Source organism: Dipteris shenzhenensis, chromosome 3 (genome assembly GCF_047967505.1).
Source record: "Dipteris shenzhenensis isolate YYH24624 ecotype China chromosome 3, Dip_SZ_1.0, whole genome shotgun sequence".
NCBI classification, from domain to species: Eukaryota; Viridiplantae; Streptophyta; class Polypodiopsida; order Gleicheniales; family Dipteridaceae; genus Dipteris; species Dipteris shenzhenensis.
In genome coordinates this window covers 1,909,902-1,922,495 of record NC_141598.1, presented here as the reverse complement: position 1 = coordinate 1,922,495, position 12,594 = coordinate 1,909,902, and positions in this window count along the sequence as shown.

The following is a 12,594-nucleotide window of genomic DNA, read 5'->3' as shown; positions in this document are numbered from 1 at the left end:
TCTTCTCTAGCAACTGAAGCAACCTCAATGCCAACTGGTGGATTTTTTGGACTTTCTTCGAGCCCCAATTTTCCCAATCTCTTCATCTTCAATTCCTTCTCTCGTGCATACCATACTACCTCATGAAAGAAAAGAGGGTTCTTTAGTTCCACTTTCAATCTAAGATCCAGCTTAAGGCCTACAACAAATCGCTCCTTTTGGACATTTTAGGTGGGATCTCTGGATGTAAAGATGCTCTCCATTGGTTCTACAATTCAGAAAAATGAATCAAGTATTAATCAACATCTTGATACACTGCTTGTTGATAACTACATAACTCCTTCCAAATTCTATTGGCGTCTCTTTCTTGAGCATATTAATCTAAGAATGCAGCTCTCACTTTCCTATATGTAGGTCCCCCTGGGGGTCTTGGGCCTCTCGAAATGTTGTTGCATGGTTTTGCATCCACGTCCTAGCTTCACCTTTCAAATAGTAAGTCAAGATCTACAACAACACCTCTGGCATATCCCTTTCCTTCATTAATGCTGTGAACTCCATCTCTTCTACCAACCTCGCAGCATCTTCATGGGGTAGTCCCATGAATCTAGGGAAATTATGTGCCATCTCTAACTTGCAGTTTTAAACAAAAGTGATATATTCCATTCAAAACGAATCATACAACAGGTGGGAGAGAAAGTACTGTATCCCTAGCCTCAACAATATGGCAAAAAAGCCATGGTGGCGGTCTAAAATGCCACGGCATCCCACAAGGGGTCAAATGAAAAAATAATGAGCAGTCCCATGTCCTCATGAAGGAAAAAAGTCTCCCATGAGTTGCCAAAAAGGTGCCTGTACACCGCTCCCACTGACTCCTGAGAGTGAAGATAATCTTCGCCCAAATGGAAGCAAGAGTGTTAGCCTCCATGCATAAATGGCCCCCAAGGACAAAAGAACATCACGAACACCATATCCGCCATAGGGTAATGCTAGAAATCACCTCCCAGGCTGACTCTGCAGGTGAAGTAGGCCTAGAATCCTAAGCTAGTACTAGTACCAAAATTTTGATTTGTTCCAATTAACAAGTCCTCCTAAGGCTAGGCAGAACTTGTCAATTGAATCTGTAGCAGTAGCAAGACTATATGCATCTCCTCTGACTGTCAGTGCCATGTCGTCAGCAAACTCAGTGTCCAGAAGCTTCTATTCCTACCGGATAGGCAGATGGAGGCCCAAAGTGCCATGATTGATAGCCTGCATAAAGTATCCCATAGCCTCCGCTACGAAAAGGAAGAGGTAAGGTGCAAGCGGGCATCCCTGTCGTACCGATCTAGATAGCTGAAAAGCCGGTCCTCTGCCTCCACAGACCACCATCCTGCTAGAAGAGTGGGAGTAAATTGAGGAGACCCAAGAAGTCCATCTATCACTGAAGCCTAGCCTCCTCATAGTGCCCTCCAAAAAACCCCAGTCCACCCATCATAAGCCTTCTCAAAATCGAGGAGAAGAACTGCAATCTCTTCCTGACTCTCCTTCGCCCAGTGAGTGGCCTCCCAAAAAGTGACGTTATCCAAGATACTCCGATCTTGGACAAATCTTGTTTGAGTAGCTCTGATGATATCTGGCAGCATAGGCTTTAGGCGAAGAGCCAAGTTCTTCGCTAGGATCTTGTAGGCTGTCCCTAGAAGTGTAATGGGTCTCCAATTACGTAGGACCGTCTTGTCTCCCCCTTTTAGGATGAGACAAATAAAAAGGCAGAGAGTAGATGAGGCCCAATCGTATCCCAAAGAGCTCTAAAAAGAAGTGGCGACAAACCATCCTCCCCTGGGCATCTGTCTCTGGGCAGCTCATGTAACGCATCCGTGATCTCTAGGAGTGATAGTGGGCTATCCAAAACATGACTCATCCTGTCTGAGACCATCAGGGGGACATGGCTCCAAATCTCCTCTCTGGCTCTAATCATCTCCTCGGTGACTGGATCGGTGGTGTAAAGAGTGGAATAGAAATCAGAAGTGATCTCAACAAGACGGTGAGGGTCCGTCTGAAGAGACCTAGTCTCATCCACAAGTCTATGAAGATTGTCCGAAGAGTATCTCTAACCCACTGCCCTGAAGAATTCTCTAGAGCATCTATCCCCCTTCTGAATCCAAAAAGTCTGATGAGAGTAAAACCTAAACTGGGCCCTCCTGCCCTAAATCTCCTCTAATCTCTCCTGAGCCTCCAATAGCTACCCTTTGATGAAAAGAGAATGAGGAAAACTCTCAATCAATCTCTGAAGTCTAGATACCTCCGCTCTTGCATTCCGATCTCTGATTCTAAGCTTTTACTTCTCCTCTTTTGCCCTCAACTAGCAGGAAATGCTGACTCTAGCCAAAGCCCCCTCTACCCACAACAACTAGCCCTGATCCATAGGAGTGTCCACTGACAACCAAGTCTCTCTCAACTGTTCCATGAACTCTGTATCCTGGAAAACAAAGTCCAAAACTCTGACAGAGCCTGTGCTCTCCAATCGAGAGGTAGGAAGAATCTGTAATAGGACTAGAGCATGGTCAGATAAAACATAACCCAAGCGGATCCCAATCTGTCCTCCTCTGGCCTGTGACCCCAATGGCCAATATAAAACCTGTCAACTCTGACCAAAGAAAGAGAGCCATGGAAAACCCCGGACCAAGAGAACTAAAGACTACTATCTGCCAATTGATGAAAGTTGTCCAATCAAGCAGCATCATGAAGTCCAGCATGCAAAACAAAACTATCCCACTCCACTCTCTCCCTATCGGAAAGGCCACCCTCTGTCTGACCCGACTTGTCTTCAACAAATTCAACCATGTTGAAATCACCTCCAACAATCCAAGTGTCTGCCTGAGGAATGGACTCTCTAAGCTGTCTCCAAAAAGCACGTTTGTGAGCTAGATCCATGGGAGCATACACATTGAGAACACCAACTGCTATGTTCTCAATATGAAGAATAACATAGCATGCTCTGCTCTCCACTAGTGTACCCTCTTGGGTGATCTCTAAGGCCCACCTAGCTGAAACTAAAATGCTAACTCCTCCCCTCGTGCCATCTGCTGGGCTCCAATAAGTTCGGCTCTGTCCTCCGAGTAAGGATCTGCATCTGTCAATCCTGTCCTGGGAGAACTTATGCTCCTGGATAAGCACAATGTCTGGAGGGGATCCTAATGAAATAAACTGAAGGGAGTCCTTAAGCAACTACAATGGTCTGATCAAACTCCAAATCTGCCCCAACTCATGTAAAATAGCTCCATCCAAGGGAATAGTACTCTGCCGTGAACCAAGGAGCTGAAAGTCAAACCAACCAACACTCCTGGGCAAATCAAAGTCTCCCTGAATCTCAAAGAACCAACCGAAGCTAGGTCGAAGAGTCCTAGGGCAAGAATGAATCTGCGAGCCAACAAAACAGTGAACCGATGAAAACTGAGTCATGCTCATAAGCTGTCTAGCAATCTCGCTATCAAGTAACTTAGCTAACCAGCTTTCGCTCCCCCGAGATCGAAAGCTACCTGCGGAGAAACGAAGAACATGCCCCTCTCTAGAGAGGGTAGCTGATTCCAAGTACTCCTCTACCTCCTCTAACCGTCAGCAAAACACCAGTAGAAGTTCGAATCAAGTGAGGGAGTTTGTGATAACCCCTCGAGCCAAAAAGGGCCAAAATTCAATGGGCAAATCTCTGTCAACCATCCTGGGGTGGTCTAGGAGTCAGAAGAGCTGAAAAGGGCTGAGCCATCCTGACTCTGCTCCTGGAATAGGTGAGAGGGAGAGGAAGAATCTACGACGAGGTGCCTGTCTGCATGGGTGACTGAAACTCTCTCTCGATCTCATCTGCTAGGATCTCCCAATCCTCATGCCTATCTGGGTATTGAGCAAAATCTATGACCGCACTCACAAAAGATCTGGATATACCAAGAGTGAAAAGTTGCAAGGACGAGGCTGTGCTAGGAGGGGTGTCCAAAAGGACGCTCCGCATAGCAACAAAGGAAGGTACTGTGTGACAAGGCTGTGAAAAGGGTCTCAAGGGAACCTCGTACAGGCACATGAGATCCTGGGACGAGCTCTCACTCTAACCTGTGTCATGAAATACCCCTCTCTCAGGCTGTTGGGGAGAGGCATCCATCACCATAACTGCAGCCTAAGCAGTCTCCTACTGAATAACTGTCTCTGTAACCAATATCTAAACCTCCGGGGTAGTGGTGTCTGGAGTCATCAAATCCTAAACTACTGTCTCCTGCTCAGTGAGAAGACCTGCCTGTGGATGGTCCTCCACATCTCCCCTTTCTGGGGTCTCCTTCACATGTATCTCGACTCTTTGATCTACTGTCTCTTGCACAGTGTCAAGACCTGCCTGTGGATGGTCCTCTACAATTCCCCTTTTCAGGGTCTCCTGCACATGTGACTAGACTCCCTGAGCGACCATCTCCTACACTGTGTCAAGACCTGCCTGCGGATGGTCCTATGCATCTCCCCTTTCTCGGGTCTCCTGCACATAAGTCTTAATTCTCTGCCATCTGTGAGCTCGTACCTGGGGCTACTCGTATTGTTGGCTCTCCCTCTGTCTCTGTCTCCTCCAAGCTCTTCATGAAAGCTGTTCCACTGGAGGCACCTCCAGGTCCTCTGATTCCATTGGAGGCTCCCCTAGAGGAGTCTCCTCTCGTTCTGCTGAATGAGTCGAAGCAGGCTCAAAAACCCGTGGAGGCTGAACTGAAGGCTCTGGGTCTCTCGTAGGACAAGAAGGATCCTGAGTCTCTAATCGAGGCCGACAACTGGGGCAATCCCTAATAAAGTGACCTCTCTTCTGATAGAAAAGACACTGATCAGGAAGCCCCTCATACAAAACCCTCTGCTGCATCTGGACCCCATCTCCCGTGGAGTACGAAATCAAAGTAGGCAAAGGTCGAGGAGGGGGGAACTCTGAAGTGAGTCTGACCCTCGTAACACCTATACCAGTGAGTGACTGAGCATAGGAAAGTCTAGCATCTGATGGCATGACTGTACCTACCATGCTAGCCATATGCTCCACAGCTCTGCAACAAGAGCTAACCTCATCAGGAAGTCTAAGGAAAAGCATCCAAAAAGGGACCTGATGTGGTCCCAGGGACATAGTACTGAAGGGCTTCTACCAAGGCCACAAATGGATGAATCTACTCTGAAACTGAGCTCCTCTAAGATCTCGAATTCTTTGGTGATAACCAGTCTGACTTGCAGTTTTTCCCTCACCTAAAGTTATTCTTCTATCACCATAGTGCCAAGGGTATCTTTTTGCCAAGGGCTCCAAAACATTGATAAGAGAAACCAAGGGATTGTAAGTGACTATTATAAAAGCTCTTCAACTCGCAAACATAATAAGAGCATCACAGATGAGCCCATTATTGGAAATGAGGGGTAAAATCACTCTAGCCTTGCAACCTCTCCAGAATAGGAATAGCTCCATCTCACTCACTCAATGACGTAAACTATGCACTAGAACCTCACCCACAACTTACAAGATAGAGTATAGACATTGTATACAAGAGAGAGAATATGAGAGAGAAAGTCAAATGTATTCTTCCACCAATACTAGGCAAAGAAAAAGCTCAAGATGAGCACAAAATGCCAACAAGGGGCTACATATCTTAAGTTTGAGATCACTCCTACTCTTCCTACTCCACACTACCTTGTGTAGGCTTCAATAAATGAGAAATGAGTGGGGCAAGGGGCCCCTTATATAGGGGGCTAAAAGGGCCGTCACCTAGCCAACTTTCTCGTCAATACTTTTGCTATAGCAGGCCACTAGTTGGCCCCTTCCTAGCCTCAAAGAGCCTCCCTTGGGCAGCCTTTACAAGGAGTTGCTGAGGGGCTCACTAGGGCTTACTGCCTTGCTTGGTATGGCCTCCAACCTCTATTTTAGTGCTGGTACATAGCCCAAAAACCAATATCTATTAGATATCAATGCTCCACTCTCATGTAACTATGCGGGAACCAGCTAACTCTACTTGTAAGCCCCCCATATGAGGAGAAGGCATTTGAGTAGCTCGGTTATCCGGTAGGTCCCTCGTTTGGACACTAGATGGGGGCCATGTGTGGCCTGAAGGCTCTAGACAGAGTTGGCACACTGCCAACTGGGCTACATGCAAGTGCAGGAAGGCATCCCATGACTAACTGCATTGAGGGTAGACGGAGCATTTCCTGAGTGGCCCACTCTCGGGTTGCGAGGCCCGTTTGGAGTCCCAAATGATCCCGGATGGCTGTGGGCCGAATGGCAACTGTAGGTTTGTTGCTCTATTTTGCGCACCGGTTCTATCATGTGGTCGTGGCCTATTTTGGGACCGATGCCCAGTCGACCATTTTGGGCAAACTGGGTCGGTCACCCAATTGAGCCCAACTACGATTGGTGGCTATATAAGAGCAAGCCCGTGAAGCCCATTTCATCACTGGCTACAGCAACCCTGATTCCTTAGCATCCAGCCTCCGTCCTCTACTGTTTTCAGCTCGCCATCGAAGCTTCTTTCACAGGAGCTCACGGTTAGGAGGCAGCGCCATCTATTGTATCAGTTCTATAGTAATCAAATTTTTGATTCTCCATACTATCCATGTTCTCTCTTGCATACGAGATCTTGTTATCTGTTGAGCACAGATGTTGTATTGTTTTCTTACATGATATCAGAGCCTAGAGTCTAGTAAGAAGATTTGATAGTGTGTTTCTGTTTGCGAGCAAATTGTGAGAGATGGCCCAGCCCGCAAGACTACGAATCCCACCGTTCGGCAAAAGTGGAAAGTTGGACAGCTCTAGCTATCCACTTTGGAAGTTCAAGATGAAGACCATCCTAAGCGCATATGAGCTTTGGGACACTCCTACTAGGGTGGACGTGAGGCCGGTTACGAGACTAGATCCAACCAATGCAGGACATCAGATAGTACCAACTACAGATGAGATTCTCATGTGGACAAGAAGAAATGCAGATGCACTGTGTTCTATTGTCTGTAGTGTAAGTGATTCCGTCATGGCATTAATTCAACATGTCACCATAGCGGAGGAGGCATGGACGGTCTTGAAAAATCAGTACGAGACCACGAATCAGACGTAGATTCAGAATCTAGAGACTCAACTCGCGAACGAGAAATTGTGTGAGTCTGAAGTGGCAGAGAAGTTCATCACCATGGTGAAGAATATGCACAATCAGATGACTGCGATTAGCATCACCATCACCAATGAGAATCTAGCACGAAGGTGTATATAAATTCTCCCACCAAAGTACGACAACCTTGTTACAGTGTTGAATACGCAAAACAAAAATCCACCCCTCAACTTTGAGGATTTCAGCACAATGCTTCTGGAGGAGGAGATGCGTCAAAAGACGAGGACTAGAGAAGATTCGGCTTTCTACGCTAGCTCAAAGAAAGGTAAGGGTAAGGACTCTGGTAACCCATCTTCTTCTGATGATAAAAAGAGAAAGAAGAAGATCAAGTGCTTCTATTGCAACAAGGCAAGGCACAAGCAGAATGAGTGCCGAAAGAAGATTGCATATGAGAAGAATGGAGTAAAGAAAGAGTCTAGCAATAGCATGCAGGCATCACCAGTAGAGTATTCGTAGCAATTGAGAAGATTTGCACAGAGGCAGTTCATGTACCTACGGATGAACCTTGGATCATTGACAGTGGTGCATCGCGCCACATGACCAGTCGGAAGGATTGGTATACCTCTCTACAGCCGGTAGGGAATGAGATCCTGGTAGCAGCTGGCAATGATGCAAAATGTTCAGCAAGAGGAACTTGTTGTCCGTTTCTGTGATCACGGATCGGGACCTCAAAGTTCAATTTGATAAGAATGGTGCACAGATCCTGGATCTTCAAGGAAAGGTCATTGGTAAAGGTACACGGTGCAACAACATCTACGAACTCTCAGCTTTCAGTGCTCGAGCCGATGTGAAGAACACTAAGCTATGGCATGAGAGGTTTGGTCATCTAAACCTTAGTTCTTTGAAGGAGATGCATAAAAGTGGAACGATTGCAGACCTACCAGAAATTTCAGATTTGCCCGATGTATGTGAAGCTTGCATGATGGGCAATCAGCATCGGTAGCCCTTTCCTAAAGAAGCCAGCAGGGCAAAGGCTCCTCACAGGGACCTCTGCGGAAAGATGGAGACGGAAGCTTTGGGTGGTTCCTACTACTTCATGATGCTGATCAACGACTATAGTAGAAGGATATGGATATACTTCCTGAAGACTAAAGACGAGGTTTTTAGTAAGTTCAAGGAATGGCATGTAATGGTCAAGAAAGAAACAGGGAAGAAGGTGAAGAAATTAAGATTAGACAGAGGTGGAGAGTTCACATCAACCGAATTTGAGAGTTACTGCAAAAGTCACAGGATCAAGAGGCAGAAACCCCCGCCACATACATCACAGCAAAATGGAGTAGCAGAACGCAAGTGTCATCTGTGAAATTGTCAGGAGTATGATGAAAGGGAAAGATTTGCCAAAGACTTTCTACGCTGAAGCTTGTAACACTACAATTTACATTCTGAATGGTAGCTACACGAAAGCTATGAATGGGATGACTCTACAACAGGCCTTTTCTAGTAAAAAACCTTCATCTGCACATTTTCGAGTTTTTGGATGTGACTGTTTTGTGCATGTCCCTGATGCTAATAGGACCAAATGGGAACCAAAGAGCCAAAAGTGTATTTTCTTAGGCTATAGTGAAGAGGCGAAGGGTTACTGTCTCTATAACCCTGTTACCAAGAAGAGTCATGATGTGGTCTTCTTAGAATAGCCACATCAATTAGAGGAGGATGCTTCCTTCCCAGACAACTAGGACCAGGATATCCATCCAGTACCACCACCAACAGCAGACCGAACTCCCCCAACGGTGCTTGGGAGGATTCGAGATAAAGAAATGAAGAAGAGCTTGCAGAACCACAATGGCAAAAGCCATTCCCGAAGTGGGTAAAGCAGCTTTTGGATGGCAGAGAACCTCCAGCCATTGAGGAGGAACCATCCGAACACCACCAGTCCAAGAGATTAGAGGAGCAAAGAAGAGCGCAGGAACACTTGGTCAACTATGCTTTGATGACAGAAGTGATCCGTGCTAATGAACCCAAGTGTCTTGAAGAGGCACAAGGTGATGATAGGTGGATGGAGGCTATGCAGTTGGAGTATGGCTCCATAATGAAGAACAACACTTGGGACCTTGTGGATCATCCACCAAAACGCAAGGTAATCGGCACCAAGTGGGTGTACAAGACCAAGTATAAGTTCGACGGCACGTTGGATAAGTACAAGGCTCGACTCATGGCAAAAGGATTTGCACAGGTACATGGTTTTGATTATCAAGATACTTTTGCTCCCATAGCCTACCCACAATTCGCAGTGTTTTGGCTTTAGCTGCACAGGGAAGTTGGCCCGTGTTTCAGATGGATGTAAAATCTGCCTTTCTGAATGGGGATCTCAAGGAGGAGGTATACGTGGAACAACCACTAGGTTTTATGATCCCCGATTCAGAAGGTAAAGTCTGTAAACTAAAGAAGGCACTTTACACACTGAAACAGGCCCCACGAGCATTGTACCAGCGAATTGATGCCTACTTTCTGCAAAACGGGTTTAGGAGGAGCCCATCATCTTCAAAGAAGGAGGTAGGTATATGATCGTGGTCCTTTATGTGGACGACCTTGTCATAACAGGGAACCATGAAGAGAAGATCTTGCAGACAAAGCATTTGCTAGGAAGAGAGTTTGAAATGACAGACCTCGGACTGATGCATTTCTGTTTGGGGATTCAAGTTTGGCAAGAGCCAAAATAGATCTTCATTTCACAACTGAAGTATGCTGGTGGAGAGATACTGAAGGCATTTGGCATGGCTGAGTGCAAGACAGTTGGTACCCCTATGGAGGTTGACATGAAGCTCTCAAATGCGGATTCATCACCACTGGTGGACGAAGCGAAGTACAGAAGGCTTGTGGGCAGTTTGATTTACTTGTGCAACACACAGCCGGACATCAGCTTTGCGACTGGTGTACTAAGCAGGTTTTCCAATAAGCCTCGGGAGAACCATTGGAGAGTAGGGATGCAGGTGCTGAAATACATCAAAGGCACACTTGATTATGGCATCACCTATACCAAGGGCAACATCTTGACCGGATTTTGTGACTCGGATTGGGCAAGAGACATGGACAGCACAAGATCAGTGACAGGTTACTGTTTCTCACTTGGATCTGGAGCTGTGTCATGGGTCAACAAGAAGCAACCCATAGTTGCTCTTTCTTCTACCGAAGCTGAGTACAAATCAACATGCTTTGCTTCTTGCGAGGCAGTGTGGTTGAGGAGGATTCTGGGGGACATGGGTGCAGTGTAGAACAAGCCTATGTAGTTATCATGTGACAATCAAAGTTGCATGGCGATTGCAAAGAACCCTGTGTTCCACGCTCGCACAAAACACATTGAGATTAAATATCACTTTGTATGCGAGCTCATCATGGATGGAGAGGTTGACTTGGTGTACTGTTTGACTACAGAGAATGCTGCAGACATCTTCACAAAGTCTCTGGAAGAGACTTGCTGGAGAGGCATCTTCATCGACTTGGCATTGGATCGAAAAATTAAGTTCACTTGTGGGTGGACCTGTCACCTACCCAATCTGAGTCATAAATCTGCCTAACTCAATCCATGTGGTGTATGCAATCCCATATGTGCAAGTACCCTATAGATACCTCAGCACCGATAGACCTGCCTTTCAATCTCTCCCTAGGTTTTGTAGTAGAGAGCTAACACAACATCCCAATGGCAAAGGATATCTCTGGCTGGGTGTTGGTTAGATACAGCAGCCTGCCCACAAATTGTCAATACCTATCGGCATCTACCAGATCTAAAGAGTCAAGAACACAACTTCTGGTTGACCTCCATTCGTGTCATAGCATCCACCCTATCCTCCATCTCAAATCGCTTTCAATATCTCCCAATAATATTTCTCCTATGAGATGAAGATGCTATCCTTGTTTTGCTTGACCTTGATCCCAAGGAAGTTGTGAAGAGATCCTAAGTCTGCCATCCCAAACTCTTCCATGAGCAACTTCTTGACCTGAGAGATCTTCCTGGTATGTTCACCCAAATGGCCATCAAAGTGTGTATAGTGTTGGTCCAAATAACTACCAAATGTGTGTGAAGGATGGACCTGGGAGCCTTTGTGCATTTGATTCTATATATTCCACGTTGTAATGCTACTAAAATCTATCAAAAAGTATCCATTGAGGCATGTGCAAGTCTTGGAAAACATCATCCAAAGAGAATGGATCAACTAAATGTCATCAAACCAAAAGAGTCCAAGAAGAGTCATGCCTCTCATCAAGTCATGAGGCCTTGAAAGAGAGAGTCAAGCTAGTGAGAAGGGAGAGGCAATAAGAGTACTCAAAAGTCTAGCAATCCCCTTCCAAATAAACCTAGCTTGTCTGCCCTTGTTGTAGCAAGGTGCTCTTGAATCCAAGCATTTGTAGGTTGCTTCTGTTCTTCCCTCTATAGGGCTACTCACTATTAATGAAGGCCAACCTTGTCGCTTGAAAATTTTGTGTCACTGATAGAAATCACTAACACTGGAGAGAGATGCTCTCCCATAAGTGAAGGAGAAGGCCCTCCGCCTTGCATATGAGAGACACAAATATGCAACGCTAGCTTTTTGAGGCCCTCCTCTACATATAATTCTTTTAGAATCTTGATATTGGCAGAGCAGGCTCTCTAGCAAGGCTCAAAAACCAATAAAACCATTGGAAAGTGATTTGAGGTTGAGACCCCTGATGAAATGTATATAGAGCCACCTCTATCTAATGCCCAATCATCAACATAAAATCTATCAATCAACATAAGGATGGGCATCTGATGTCTCCTATTCAAGCACAATAATAGGAGCGAATGAGGTAGAGTGTGAAAGGCATCCTCTCTATCCAAGAATCTTTACCACTAATCTAGAAAAGAAAATCATCCCAAGTTGCTCTGTCAGGAGAATGAATGCCACCTCCTTTCCCTCTTTTTTATTTGAAGGCAACTCCACCATGTTGAAATCACCTTGAATAATCGATGAATTTGCAATGGCGGCCCAAGAGAGAAGTTCCTCCTAGAAAAGGACACATTCCCCTCTATTGTTAAGGCATATAGGTTGAGAAGACTAACCTTACATCCCCCAATAAGAAGTAAGATCCACTGTGTGTAATGAACCATGTTGGAGCATAGGGGTGGAGAAAAGAATATGAAATTGGAATGCATATTCCTTCCCTAGTATCCAAGGTAGGAGAACAAAATGTGTGACCAGAAAGCAATTTACTTGACTTTGCAGAATCTTTAACATCCAGCTCGTGTTCATGAATAAAGAGATTGTTAGCAAGACCCCAATGAGGCTTGGATGAAGCTAATTACAAATCGAGTGCCTTCAGCGATGGTGATGAGCTACACCACCTAGGCTTTAGATATTCCAGCTAACAATCCTCAGTGAGGCGGGATCTCCTAGAGTAATGGAGAGGGAAAAAGTTCATAGGGGAAAGGACCCCCCATACCTGTGGATGTGCATGCTCTATTAGTGGGAGTGTCCAAGAATAATGTAACCGAAGGTGGAGGGCACAAACTCCGCCTCTCCAAAATCAACCAGAG